The 15030-nt window shown below is 38.5% G+C and overlaps 1 protein-coding gene and 1 pseudogene across 2 annotated transcripts in view; both read left to right on the top strand.

Annotated features, from left to right (window-relative positions):
* LOC123394275 (DNA primase large subunit-like) overlaps window positions 1–15030 on the top strand; it is a 65212-nt gene that overhangs the window by 27141 nt on the left and 23041 nt on the right. The gene's annotated exons all lie outside the window — the stretch shown is intronic.
* LOC106003758 lies at window positions 11751–13429 on the top strand (annotated as a pseudogene).

The following is a 15030-nucleotide window of genomic DNA, read 5'->3' as shown; positions in this document are numbered from 1 at the left end:
GGCACTGGGTGGCTCAGTTGATTAAGTGTCTGCTTTCCACTCAGGTCATGATCCCAGGGTCTGGGGATCGAACCCTGCATCGGGCTCTCTTCTCAGCGTGGAACCTGTTTCTCCCTCTCTCTCCACTTGCTGTTCCCTCTGCTTGTGCTCTCTCACTCTCTGTATCAAATAAATGAGTAAAATCTTTAAAAAAAAATTGTGGGGAAGAGAGGGAGGGAAGGTTAGTGAGATAGGATAAGGGCAAGAGGTAATTGCTGACTTTTTGAGGAGGGTACTGACATGTTTTAATTTAGTATGGTAAAAGAGAAGCACAGTGGCTGAGTGAATAAGGAAGTCTAGAGTTGAGACCCAAGTTGAGATTTAAGATTGTCAGGTAATATTGGACATATTACGTCAGGTAATAGTGGACCTCCCTGCTAGCTGACCATGAGAATGAGTCTGTTAAAGCCTTGATGAGATTAATTAACACTAAGACCCTCAGAGTAAAAATAATTCCTCTCAATTGTGGTTGTTTCACATATCTACAGATGTGGTGAAATGGCATGGAACTGTACTCATGCACTGTACCAGTATCATTTGTCCTGGTTTAGGTTTTGTACTCTAGTTATGTAACATATAACCATTGAGGGACCCTGAAGGGTACAAGGAAACTCTCTGTACTGTTTTTTGCAATTTGTGAGTCCATAATTATTTTAAAATGAAAGCTAAAAAAAATTGAAAGTTAAAAGAAAAAAAGATTGACAAGTAATAGAATGTTGAGACTTATAGCAGAGTTCTGTTGAGATATTGCCAATTTCTGTGTTAACACCAAGGAAGATTTGACCGAATGAAGGACTGAATGAGGGTCTGAATTACAGTAGTGGCTGTGACAATGGAAAGAAGTGGGCCAATATGATAGATATGGACAGAGCCTGAAGGTTGGATGACGTAATGGAGTGTGAAATGAATAGGACTCCAGGCTGTTTGGTAGATAAAGAATAGTGTCTTAGTAATGGTAGGGAATATAGAAATAGGAGTATGTTTTGTGGATAGGGTGGTATATTTTGTTGTGAGCATACTGCTTATGAGTGCTGGTGGGCTGGTGGGGATAGGCTGTGGACAGTTCAACATACTAGGCTGCGTTCAAGAGATCATGGTTGAAAGTACATAATCAAAATATGTAACAGTAGTATTTGAATCTGTGGAAAAGAAGATTGCTAAGGGAAAGTGTATGAGTGAGAAAATGGGGGAGAATTAATCTCATAATGGATTTTTTTATGACCCTGGGTAAGTTACCTAACTTTTCAGTGCCTTATTTTCTTCATGAGTAAGGTAAGAGAAGTGAGGTAGAGAATATCATAGTATATTCCTCATAGAATTGTTGTGAAACTAAAAGAAATTATCTATCTAAATTGCACACTGCTTGGCACATTGTGAACACTAATGGCTAGCCATTTTATTATTTAGTAAGCACTTTGGTTATGCATATGAAAACAGTGGACTCTAACTCTGAAAGTTATATTGAATGTTTAAAATTAAACAGTGATTTTTTTTATTGGCAGTGACATTTTTTATTTCTCGAAATAGAACTTTTTGGTGTTTGAAGGTCTGGTTAGTTGTAATCTTGGAACTAGTCTTTGTGGTTAATTACTTTAAGGCATTTTTAATAAAAATGTGTCCCCCCCCCCCTTTTTTTTGACTGTTAATACCTCTGTGACGCAAACTTTGGTACAATACTTTTACCTTCATCTTTTTCCTGTTTGTTAGTTATATAATTCTTTCACCTTTTGGGACTCGGAGATAAACTCTTGGTTGAATATGTAATATTTTTGTTTATTTACTGAAAGTGGAGTAGATGAGGGATGATACTAAAACTGAATCTAGGGACAAGTTTCTTCCAATGAAGATGGGATACAAGGAATCCAGCTGTATTTATTTAGCTTCTGTTTCTTTTCTCTGTGACAGGATTATGCTCTAGAAGTGTCATTTGGGGGAGCCAAAGCACTGTACTTAAACTTATATCAGACTGTTTAGAAGGGAAAAAAGTAGTGAAATGAATTGAAGTTCATGCTTTGCAGGTGTTTATGTGTCTCTTCCTTCTGCTTTAATATTAAGTGGCTAGTGGGGTTTGTTAAATAGCAAGTGAATAAGACTAAAGGTTGAGCATTTATGTTCCTAGAGTTTTAACTTTTTTACATTTGATTTTAGTTGCCCTATTGATACTTCAAGGGTTAAGAGAAGTAAGTATTTTTGGCTGGATATATATCATGTCACTTCAGAGCCAAATTAGACTGTGGATGCTTTCCCTGAGACCTGCTATGAAATACCAAAAGAACAGTCTCTGGAATGTAGGCTTGATTTTTCCAGTCAGTGAACCGACTAATATTTTCTGAGTGCCTGTAGATGCAAAACACTAAATTATATTAAAAATATTGCCACTCGAGTAAGTCCTTAAAGAAACAATTTTGGTACTATTTGGTTGATTAGTGTACATCAGAGCTATTGTTTGGGCTCTCCAAATACAGGTTGTTCAGGGATGCAGTAGGACCTGCATACAAATAGATTGCAATTTGGATTTGGAAAGGATAGCTTCTTGTTTATTCTGTGCCAGTTTTCATTTGGTGTGTTGTATATTCTTTAAAATGAATTACAATTTATTTGAGTGACCCTTTTTTAATATAAGCTTGACATTATTTTTTTCTTTATATTTATCACTCCCTTTGACACACAGGCACACACCCACATGCACACACACACACAGACACACACACACAGACACACACACGAAGAGCTACAGTTTGGGTAGTATTCATAGCAGAAGAAAGATAATTTATTTGAAGTTTTCAGTAGGTTGTTATCTTTAGTCATGAGAAAAGTCTACTTTGAAATTTCACTGCCTCTTTTTGGTAAGAGGATTAATTCTAGAACAGAGGGGCTATTTCCAAGACCATGTCTTCATCAGAAGCTGGGGTTTGATGTATGTTAGAAAAGATATACGCTTCCTCCACTGTTTTTTAAGCTCTTGCTATTTATTACCTGACTTGTTTATCAAACCCTGGAAATTGGTACCGTTGATGGCTAATGGGGTGTTTTGGTCAGTTGAGAGTGGAGATACTTTAAAAAAAAAAAAAAGCATCACTCTGTGTGTCAGAGAATGTATTGCTTGTAGCTAAAATTAATGGCTTATCTTGTTTTTTTGTGATGGCATCTTTGCTACTATATTGTCCTGTGGTCTCTTTCTGTCTAACAAAGAAAATTGACAGGTTGCTTACCTTTTTGTGAGTGCTTTTCTTGAGAACTGTATGATTGAATGAGTAGTGAAATTAACCTTGGCTTCTGCAGTACTGAATGGCAGCAGAGAGATGCTTGCTTTTTCCTTCCTTCTTAAAAAATGCTGTTTGAATATAGTTTGGTAAGTTGACCTCTGAGGTAGTTGATGGAGAAAATTGAAATGAAATATTTTTCTTCTCTTCTGAGTATTGTGTTAATTTGCCCCAAATGACATAATTAGCTTAAATGTTGTGTGAAGTGTTAGGTTTTAGCCAACTAGGCTGATTTTAATTTGTATGTCTTTATTTTTACTGTATATGTGGTAAAATTTGATAATTAATAAAGATTTAAAGGAATATCTACTGATAAATTCACCCTGTTTCACCTTCTTAGACCTAAGAAGCATAATTTGGCTAAATTATGCAAAATGCTAATTAAAGGGTTTAATTTGCTAATCATCTCAGTTTGATTAGAGGCAGATGCTGATTATCTACACAAGTCTAAATGGACCTTTCAGAGATGGCTTTCATTATTTAAAATCAACTTGTCAAACTAATTAAGACATAAATTTAAGGAATAACAAATACCAATAGTTATCTGTTTACTTTCAGTGTAATGCAAGGCTGGATAATTCACAAATGCTGTGCATCAGAGACTTGGTGTATACCGTGTTATTAGGCATTTCAGTATTTTCTAAGTTTAAGAGTTGAACTTTGCCTTTTGTACTGAGCTCATTAGATTGTCTGGTCTTACCTTTGTTGGTCCTTTGGGTCTCTGATGTTTTTCCTGGCCCTTTTTGCCTTCTTCTAGGAAGGAAAAGGGCACTGCAAGGGAGCCAAGACAATGCCGTGCATATATGTTTAAACCATGCATAGACATATTCAGGTGTATTGTAGATCAGTATACTAGGTTCCTCAGAGGTGACCAAAACTTCCTCTTACAAATCTGAGAGATGTGGCAGGAAACTGTTGGTAGGCATGGGTCAGTGTTAACTCCAGGAAGCGGTGGGGGCAGCATCTTAGTTCACTAACTGAGGAACAATTTGGATCCATGCTCCCAGCCTTTTATTCTTGCTGGCTTGTCTTTTTCTCAGTGTGTGCGAAGATATAAAACCATTTACAGTCCATTCAAGTGTCTGTGGCTGACATAGGGTTAAGAGTGGAGAAACCAAGGCAGACACTATTCCTAATTTGAGTCAGATACAAAAGGCCCAGTAACAGGAAATGTTTGGGGTTTTTCATTGCAGGCAGGGTATTAGGATAGAGGATCTGAGGTGCATACATACAATCCTGCTTTGACCTGTACCCAGGTCAAAGTCTGGTAGGATGAGGTAGCATGATGTCTAAGTGGGGATAATCTATATGTCATACGGCCCTAGGGGTAGAATGCACTGGTGCCATACTACCTGGGGTTGAATACTGGTGCTGTCACTTAGTAGTGGTTTTTTTTTTCTTCCCCATGCAATTTGGTTTTCTCATCTGAAAAATAGAAAACCTAATAATACTATCTCATAAGGTTAGATGGCTTCAATAAAGCTAATACATGTTAAGTACTTAAAACACTGCCTAGCAGATAGTAAGTAAGCACAAAGTAAATTTTAACTATTATTATTTTTGTTTGTTACATTCTGGCTTCTTTGTGAGATTTGCAAAAGATGGTGTACATAGAGAACATTGGGTTTTTACCCCTAATATCCCTTTCAGTCATTTGAAAATGATTGCTACATGCACCAAAACCCATAAAATACCTAGGAATAAGTCTGACCAAAGAGGTAAAAGATTGGTAATCTGAAAACTATAGAACACTTAGGAAAGAAATTGAGGAAGACACAAAGAAATGGGAAAGTGTTCCATGCTCATGGATTGGAGGAACAAATACTGGTAAAATGTCTCTACTACCCAAAGCAATTTTTACATCCAGTGCAATCTCTATCAAAATACCACCAGCATTTTCTACAGAGCTAGAACAAACAATCCTAAAATTTGTTTGGAACCAGAAAAGATCCTGAATAGCCAAAGGAAGGTTGAAAAGGAAAACCAAAGCTGGGGGTACTGTAATTCCAAACTTCAAACTGTATTCCAGTGCTGTAATCATCAAGATAGTATGGTACTAGCACAAAAACAGACACAGAGCAATGGAGCAGAATAGAGGACCTGGAAATGGACCCTCAATTGTATGGTCAACCAATTTTCGGCAAAGCAGGAAAGAATATCCAATAGAAAAAGACAGTTTCTTCCACAAATGGTGCTGGGGAAGTTGGACAGCCACATGCAGAAGAATAGAACTGGACTACTTTCTTAAACCATACACAAAAATAAATTCAAAATGGATGAAAGACTTAAATGTGAGACAGGAATCCATCAAAATCCTAGAGGAGAACACAGGCATCCACGGTGACTTCTTCCTAGAAACATCACCAAAGGCAAGGGAAGCAAGGGCAAAAATGAACTGTTGGGAATTAAGGAGGGCACTTGTGATGAACACTGGGTGTTGTATGTAAGTGATGAATCACTAAATTCTACTCCTGAAACTAATATTTCACTATATGTTAATGTGAATTTAAATAAAATCTTGGAAGGAAAAAACTTATTGCTATACATACATGTATAATAAAAAATATAGGAACCTCAGTTGTGGTTAGCTAATATAATTTAGCTAATAGGTAAGCTAATAGATATTTGGATAAGCTAATAGATAAGCCAATAGAAGTTGGAATACTGGTGGGATGCCTGGATGGCTCAGTAGGGTAAGCGTCTGCGTTTGGCTCAGGTCATGATCCCAGGGTCCTGGGATCAAGTCCCACATTGCGCTCCTTGTTCAGTGAGGAGCCTGTTTCTCCCTCTGCCTGCACTGCCTGTTCTGCCTGTAGCTCTCCGTGCTTCTGCTCTTTCTCTGACAAATAAATAAATAAAATCTTTAGGAAAAAAAAATAGAATTTGGAATACTGGAGTTTTATTAAAACAAAAAAGTGCAGATTTTGGTCTGATTCTTTTTATGTAGTATGAGTGGTTTTAGGGGTGTGTAGAGATAGTTGCTAGACTGACAACTGGACAGTCCCTGATAATACATATTTTTTATATCTGGATTCAAAGGGTAGAAAAGAAGGTTCCTTTGAATTCACTTGTTTTCTAATTCTCAGAAGATTAAAACAATTTATTGTGTAATGGATAAAGGGTAATGGAATGCTGTGAGTGTTGTAACTACTTAGACCAATAGAATTTGGTGGAAGTGACACTGTACCTGTTTCTGGGTGCAGACCTTAAGAAACTCGCAGCTTCCACTTCCTCTGTCTGACATACTTTCTTTGGGACTCCTGAGATGTCATGTAAGATCTGACTAGACTTGCTGAAATGTACTTGCTAGAGAGGTCTGTTCTGAAGGCTGGCATACACTAGCAACTGTCATACTGGAGAGGCCGTGTCTCAGCACTCCTGGACATTCCCAGTGGAGCCTGGCCATTTAGCCATCTCTACCAAGGTCCCAGGCAGGTGAGTGGGGCCATCTTGGACTCTTCAGTCTGTTCATCAGCTTAAGACCACAAGGGATGTCATTTGATGCCACATGGAACAGATGAATTGCTGGCTGTATGCTTTCTGAATTTCTGACCAACAAAATCGGAGAAAAGAAAATGGTTGTTGCTTTAAGCTGCTAAGTTTTAGGGGTAATTTATTATGCAGTGATACATAACTGGAAATGGTAGCTAAGCTGGAGCTTCTGACTTCTTTTTTTTTTTTTTTTTTTTAAGATTTATTTATTTATTTATTTGATAGAGATCACAAGTAGGTAGAGAGAGAGGGGGAAGCAGGCTCCCCGCTGAGCAGAGAGCCCGACGTGGGGCTCGATCCCAGGACCCTGAGACCATGACCCAAGCCGAAGGCAGAGGCTTAAACCACTGAGCCACCCAGGCGCCCCTGGAGCTTCTGACTTCTTAAATTTGAACAGAAGCCAAAACAGTGTATCCTAAATAGTTTCAACAACTATGCCATGATTTGGAAAGACTATGAAACATGGTAATATGGAAAATGAAATTCAGATAATTTGATAACTAGAGAAGGTAACTCTGAGGGAGCTCGGATTACTCAGAAGAGAGAGAAATGGAAACATTCTTGATAAATGCTTTCCACTTTTTAGAACTTTGGTGAAGCTGCTTCAATAGAGTTAGCTGAGAAGTTTATGGCTTTTTAACTTTGAAGAGAGGCTTGCTGCATTTCTGAAACTTGCCAGGAGTCTCAGAATCCTTTGAGATCTTCTTTATTTTCAGAGATACTTTTTTATATTTCAGAACCTGGGAAAGAGAGGTAAGAAGGTATAAGGTAGTTAATTTTTTTTTTAAAATTTATTTATTTGACAGATCACAAGTAGGCAGAGAGGCAGAGAGCAGAGAGAGAGAGAGAGAGAGAGAGAGAGAGAGATGCAGGCTCCTTGCTGAGCAGAGCCCAATGCGGGGCTCGATCCCAGGACCCTGAGATCACGACCTGAGCCGAAGGCAGAGGCTTTAACCCACTGAGCCACCCACGCGCCCTGGTAGTTAATGTTTTTATACAGTGTTACCTCTCACGAATTTGACAAAATTTACAGTAGTCCAAATTAATGACTTCAATTAGTAGCATAGATTGCGGATAGTCCTTTTTGCTTGCTATACTCAATTCAGCCAAGAGATGGTGAACTAAGAGATATGGTTAGGGCCCTGTGTAGGTGCTATGGGGAATTTAAAGCACTTTCTTAATTAGAAAGGGTTATAAATAAGTGAGTAAAAGCAGTTATGAGTTACTATTGACACCGTACCATACAGGCTTCTTGATTTTTGTTTTTTGTGTGCTGTTTTGAAACATTTGCAGATTTCTATTTTCTTTTTAATTTTCAGCATTTAATGGTTTATTCTGGCTCTCAGTATGTGGAGTTTGGATTATGGTAGTTAAGGGAGAAATTTTAATTCATATGGAGAATCTGTGGAAATGATTTCTTATTGAAAAACTGAAAATGGATTAAAAAACTTATTTCATAAGTCCAGGGAAGCAGGACATTTGAGGCCTAATAAAACCTTTTTTGTGTTGGCAGACACATTACTGCTATTATAACACTTTGCTTAAGGAATGGGAGAGTCAAGGATAAATGTAGTACATACATGGCCATTTGAGGAGCGGTTTGAATTTGCTGCTTAGCTTTCTGGATTCCTTAAGCTGTATCACTTTTGGGTTGTAACAGTCTTACTGGAGGCAAGAAACAAAGTGAACAAGATGATTCTCATATACGTTTCCCAAGGCTGCTTTTATTTATTTCTATAAAATAGAAGTAATAATTTTGCCTTTTTTTCTTTTTTGGTAACTTGAAGTTAACAGTAGCAGGGAAGATATAGATAAGGAACCAAGTGGTATTTTAAGAGATCAATGTCAGGATCATTACTGAGAACAACATAATGGCTCTAGAATGGATGAATTCAGTGTTTTCTCTTTTTGCAATTTTGAGCACATGGAATGAAAATGGCTACATTTAGGTGGGGTAGGAGTTTAGCTTTGGAAGAAGCTGTTACACTACAATATGGATAAAATACATAATTACAATATTATAAGATTGAGGGCTGTTATGGTGAGGTTCACATGATTATCTGTTCTTCAAGGCAGAAATGAGCTCTTTTTTTCATGTTTCTGCTGGAGAGGAGTAGGAGGAGGGCTGTGACTTGATGACGTACAAAGGGGCCTCTGAGTAGTGCAGCTAGCACTGCTTCCCCTCACATCTGGTGTTCCCCTCAGAACTGGATGTCCCTGAATAACACCAGCCCTTCTAGGTGGTATCATGGCTTCTTCCGGTATTTGAATCCGTATTTTAAGTGCAGCTGAAACGCTTGACTGTTTTAGGAATGGAATTTGAGATAGAACTGTAAATTGAGAAAGGAGTATAGGCAAGGGAAGGGAGCTCTTGATGGACTTTGAAGTAAGACAAATGGCTAAGTAGGCTCTTTCTACCTTAATGGAGGGTAAATGTATAAGATGTTGGGAACACTTACTAACTCCCTGTCATCGTTAGGAAGTGGCTTGGAGGGACTTGAATCTACCAGCCTCTTCCCTACTGAGGTACCCAGATTAACACATGGTTTATAGAAAGTGTGCTTGCTGTGCAGATGTATCTTTAAGCTCAGTCCCTAACTACCAGAATTCTGCTCCCAAGTACACATGACACAGAATATCTGGAGCTATTGGTGTCCTTCATAGTACTTTATACTTAATGTTTGATAATGCTTTATATTTATCCAGCATTATGTTCTGCGTTATGGAGGATTTGTAACGTTTTTAGTTTGAGAAAGTAGAAAGAGACTTTTCATGAAACAGAGAACAAGGCAAAATAATCACATGCCAGAAAGTTTGATATAGTCTCTAAGAGTTATGAAAAAGTAAGCAGGATATTGCTACAGACTGGATTAATTTAGAAAGGCATCATTGAGCTGACAGTATTTGAACTGAGTCTTAAAAGATAAGGCAGAAAGGAGGTAGCAGATATATTCTGGTGGGTGGGGTATTGTGCCAACTACACCATCAAAAGTTTGAATAATTTTCTGAGGAACTGAAAATGTTGAACTGGGTCAACAGATAGGAAACCTTTGTCAAGGCCATAAAATTGTTTTCTAATATTTTCAGTTGCAAACCTGTATATTTAAACATCTCCTGAAATAAATACCTCCTTTCTCTTTATCCAAGGCACAAACAATAGCTAGTATTCTCATTGTTTGAATTTCAAATAGTATGATGGAAATGTAAAATTAATGATAAGACTTGATTTCCTATGGCCTATAAGAGAAAATGGTAACAAATCACATTCTTTTTCTGACTTTATTTTTTTCTGCTCGTTTCATTCTCCATTTGCTTGGATAAACATAGCTGCATCATTGGTCCATACTGACTTTTAAAAAAAAAAAAGTTTATTTATTTATTTAAATAGTCTCTACACCCAACATGGGGCTTGAACTCACAACCCCAAGATCAAGAGTAGAATGCTCTTCTGACTGAGGCAGCCACATACCCTGAGTCCATACTGACTCTTGAGAAAGCTTCAGACTTTCTTCCCCAGCTAAGTAAGCCATATTTTTGTAATCTGCTATTAGCTGCTTAATTTGGGAAGATTCAGTTATCATCGTATCTTTCATGAATTAGAGTTTGGCTTCCTCTCTTCCATTCATCTTTAAAATGTCCAAAGTGCTACATAGTTTAAAAACTTAGAGCCAAGTTAAGTTGAGCAGTTTTCTACTGGGCTACATTGTAAAAATGGGAAAGGAAAATTACTTTCTTTTGTTTTTTTGGAAGACATTTGCCAGTTGGAGCCTCAACAAAGATTGGGTTTGGGAGGCCTTTAATTGTGCACCAAAAGGTTATTGCAGAAGATAACATAAGGGAGATGTCATAAAGAAGAAAATTTGAAGCTCAGTAATAGAAAGCTGTGTGAAGAAATAGGCATTCTGCCAATTAACTGGGTGCTTGAAATAAATAGTTTGGAATTAAAGAAACAGTTGCAAATTTCGAAGACTTGATTAACTTAGTTCATAGGGAAACTGGGGAGTGGGAAAAAAACTTCACGTTGTGGTAGTTTGAAAGCTGAAAGTGTACTTACTGTTCATTCCAGTTTTGCTCCAAAATATTTGATAATGTAAAATCAGAAGAATTGTTAATCTGATTTTATGTTAAACTACGGAAATAAAATTCCAAATATGTTTGGGTGAAATGAAATATGATCATAGGAGCTCTGTCTTGAAATGTTGACTGTCTCAGCAGTCAGTAAATATTTCCAAAATTGGGCATAGAGTGATTATGACTATGTGTAGGAAGGATATCCAACGAAGCAGATAAATGGTACCTGACCCTTGGGTCTTCTTATCTGTTGGGTAATCATGACACAATTATATAAATAACCAATTAATAAAAAAAGTTTTGTGTGTATCAGGGAGACATACAGAACATCATTAAATGTTCATCTTTCCATAAATGTCCAGCTCTTATGTTGCATTAGTTTGAGGTGAAGTACAGTTCTTTAAGGTTTTTATTTCTATACTTCTTTTACCTTTTAAGCATTGTCACAAAAACCAAAAAGCAAGAAAGGAGATTGCATTCTTTACTGAAAGGTATTTTTGCTGGATGTAGAATTTTAGGTTGTCAGGTTCTTTCTTTCAAGATTTTATTTTTAAGTAATTGTTACACCCAGTGTGGGGCTCCAACTTACAACCTTATAACTCTGAGATAAAGAGTTGCTTGCTCTACTGACTTAGCCAGACAGCCTTTTCTTTTTCTTTAAAGATTTTAAGGTAGGTACTTTCTTTTCACATTAAAAAAAAAATTATTAATTTATTTACTTGGCAGAGAAATCACCTCCCCTCACAGCGGGGAGGAAGCAGGCTCCCCGCTGAGCAGAGAGCCTGATTCAGGGCTTGATCCCAGGACCCTGGGATCATGACCTGAGCCGAAGGCAGAGGCTTTAACCCACTGAGCCACCCAGGCGCCCCTCACATGTTTAATATATATAATTCTTCTGTCTTCTGGCTTCCATTTTTGCTGTTGAGAAGTCAGCTGATCGTCTAGCTGTAGCCTCTCTGAGTATAAGATAGTCACCCTCCTGTCGTGATATCCCACACTGACATACCATGGATCTGTTTGGGGGCTGGGATCTCTATGAGGACTGAAGGAGCAGAGGTTATGACAGAGACTATGATTCCAGAATAGACGGTGACAGAAGACCATTTGGTAGTGGGGTACCGTATGGATGACGACTACAGAGGAGGTGGGGACAGCTATGAAGATGGGTATGATAGATGAGATGATCGCTCATGGAGCTCCAAAGAGGATTACTCTAAGGATAACTACAGGCATAACGATAGAGGTCCTCCTCCACTTTCCCCTCCCTCTAAAAAAAGGCAAACTGAATCTAAAGCCTTGGAGTACTCCTAAGGAAGATGATTCCTATGCTAGCACCAGTCTATCAGAGCAACCTCTGTCTTTGGAGGGGGAAGCTCTGTCAACACAGCTGCTAAAGATTGAGAAATAGAAGAGTGGCTACAGGAGGAGTGGAAGAAAGTGAAGGGCCTTCTGGATGAGCCAGAACAGGAACAATGGCCTCGGGGTAGACACTCAAGCTCGTGAAGTGAAGAAATTCAGGAACAGAATAATCCTGGACAGGAAGTGAGCCATCACAGACTGGGACCTCAGCTACAGCTGGCAGAAATGCAGGGGAGAGAGAGGAAGTCTCTAGAAAATGAAACACTCAATAAGGAAGAAGAGTGTCCCTCTCCAACTTATAAGCCTCCCAAACCTCAACAGCCTCTAAAGCCACTTTACCAAAGGACAGTGCTTGGGTGTTTGGAAGGCCTAATCCTCCTGCTCTGTCTCAGAGCTCAGACACACAGCACCAATACCCACAAGTGGTGGTGGTGGGGGGGAAGTGGTTCTGGCTCAACCATTTAAGGAAGGAACAGTAAGGAAAGATGAAAATGAAGTAGATGGGGTAAGTGTCCTAAAGGGCCAAAGTGGGAGCTCCAGCTGCTGTCCAGGAGGTGGAGGGAACAAAGACCACTTGAAGGCATCAGATAAGAAAGTTGGCAGAAAAGGATCAAAAAAAAAGAATCACCTGAGCCAAACAAAGAAACCTGAAGAAAATCCATCTTCCAAGTTCAGTTCTGTAAGGAAGTATGCTGCTATCTCCATTGGGGGTGAAGATGAGAACGAGGAAGATTATACCAAATAGACCTCTGCATCTTGTGCTTTCTCCAAGTCTCTTCACCCTGGAGTATTCAAGAGCAAATCAAACCTTTATCCAGACAAGACAATAAAACCCACCTTTCTTTGGAAAACAACAACAACAACAACAACAAAAAAACACCTAAAAAAGGGAAATGGAATGAAATTGTTTTGCATACTACTCAGCCTTTAAAATATTGAACTAACTGGAGAATTGCCAGTATAGCCTGAGAGAAAGAGATGTATAGCTTTTCATGGAAAAGTTGTGCATTTTTATGACATGCAGTTGCAGGTGTGATTAGTGTGGGTGGGGGGCTCCATTTAGTAAAATGGCATGGCGGTGATGGCAGTGTCTGGAATCTGGTTGGGCAGTAGGGCAGGCTTTAAGGAAGAGTGTAAGATTTCTACCTTTTAATTTTTTTTTGTCCTCTTGTGGCATATATGAATTCTTAAACATCTGAATACATTTTCCATCCTTGGAAAGGTAGGTTTAGTTTCTGAAGTTGGTTTTTTTTTTTTTTTTTTTTAAATAAATCTCCAGGAGGCTGCCTGCCCCTTTTTTTATTTAATTAGGAGTTCCTGGGACCAGCCTGGGGGATTCCTTAATTTTTACCCCTTAGGGGGGTAGTGGGGAGTGCATCTATTGAACAAGAGTGTTTGGTCACCAAAATAAGTGGGAGAATCGTGGTTTGAAAAGAAGCTGTAGGGAGGTGACAAATTATTTTGCATGAGTGGTAGGGGGAAATGGTATGACCAATGGTGAACACTGGAGCAGGAAGTACTTAGGTGTCATGGGAATTCCTGAGTCTATTTTAGAAGAAAGAGTTTTGTCCTTTGTTAAATAGTATCCCTTCTGAAAGTTCTGAAATTTTGAATTGTTGAGATCTTGAAGCTTTATTAGACTCTTTTCCTGGTCTTATGTTCCTCATGCTTCTCCTTGCTATTACCTCCCCAAAAAGCAGTTTCTATTTAAATCACATACCTGATCTAGGCATTGTTTATCAGCCCCAGGGAGCAGAAGCAAATGAGAAATCACTGCTTTTCTCTGGGAGATCTTGGCCTTTTCGTATGTCTTTTGACTCTTACTCCTTTGGTCCATTCCTATTCTACTTCTTTGACCCCTTTTATACTTTTATATGTCAGAAAACTCTGGAATTAATGGTCTTAGGTAGTGAGAGAGTGTTGATAAATAGGGACAGGTAAATTGTGAGCTGTTCTTACAGCCATGTTTTGGGGCTTTTGTTTTTGTTTTTACACGTTTCCTTCTCTCCACTGAAATCCCACACCAGTGTTTGGATTTATAATATGGCCTCCACCAATTTGTGGGTTGGTTGGTTTGTTTGTTTTAATGTCCCTTGAGAGAGAACAAATGATAATGGAGAGAACTGTTTAACAAGGTCCTTGTTTCTCTTGAAGCACATTAGCAAAACTTGTGTGTTTTTATGTGCACTTTTGTACTGTTAGCCTAGTAGACTGTATTCTTATGGGTGTCATTGGTACCTGCAAAGAAATGACACCTTAGTCTCTTGGTTACAAGCCCTTCTCCCATCAGTCCTAGGTTAGACCCTGCTTGGGCCTGCAGACATGTTGGTTTATGAGTGCTGCAACAGTGAGCATACTGAGTGACTTACCCAGTAGACATAAAAATCATGTGAAGTAACTTTAAATAATTGGTTTGGATTGGCCAGTAGCCAGGAAGTGGCTTTCAGAGAGATACCCAAGGCTGAAAGTTTTTTTTTTTTTTAAATTCTTCGCTGTAGAGGATGAAAAGGTAGGGTTTGCCTTCTTCAGGTATACTACTTCCAAATAGTTGTGTCCAAAAAAGCTGTTTTTTCCCACTCCCCTCTCCTGTCTCCACCCCCTCCCCTGTTAAAACAGAAATGGTGATTATTTCCTACTTCTTAATATATGTAAAACTTGTACAAAATATCTTATATGAAAATGATTTGTAAACTGTAGTCTTACTACCTGGGAGTTGTCTTGAGATGTAAAATCCTGTTCTTTGAGTTGTGGGGTTTTTTGTTTGTTTTCTAAAAAAAAGAAAATCTGGGACGCCTGGATGGCTCAG

The sequence above is a fragment of the Mustela putorius genome, unplaced genomic scaffold (assembly GCF_011764305.1).
Source record: "Mustela putorius furo isolate JIRA1106 unplaced genomic scaffold, ASM1176430v1.1 tig00002160_pilon_pilon_pilon, whole genome shotgun sequence".
Lineage (NCBI taxonomy): Eukaryota > Metazoa > Chordata > Mammalia > Carnivora > Mustelidae > Mustela > Mustela putorius.
The sequence above is the reverse complement of the archived record's forward strand: the minus strand, read 5'-3'. Positions and strand labels throughout refer to the sequence as shown.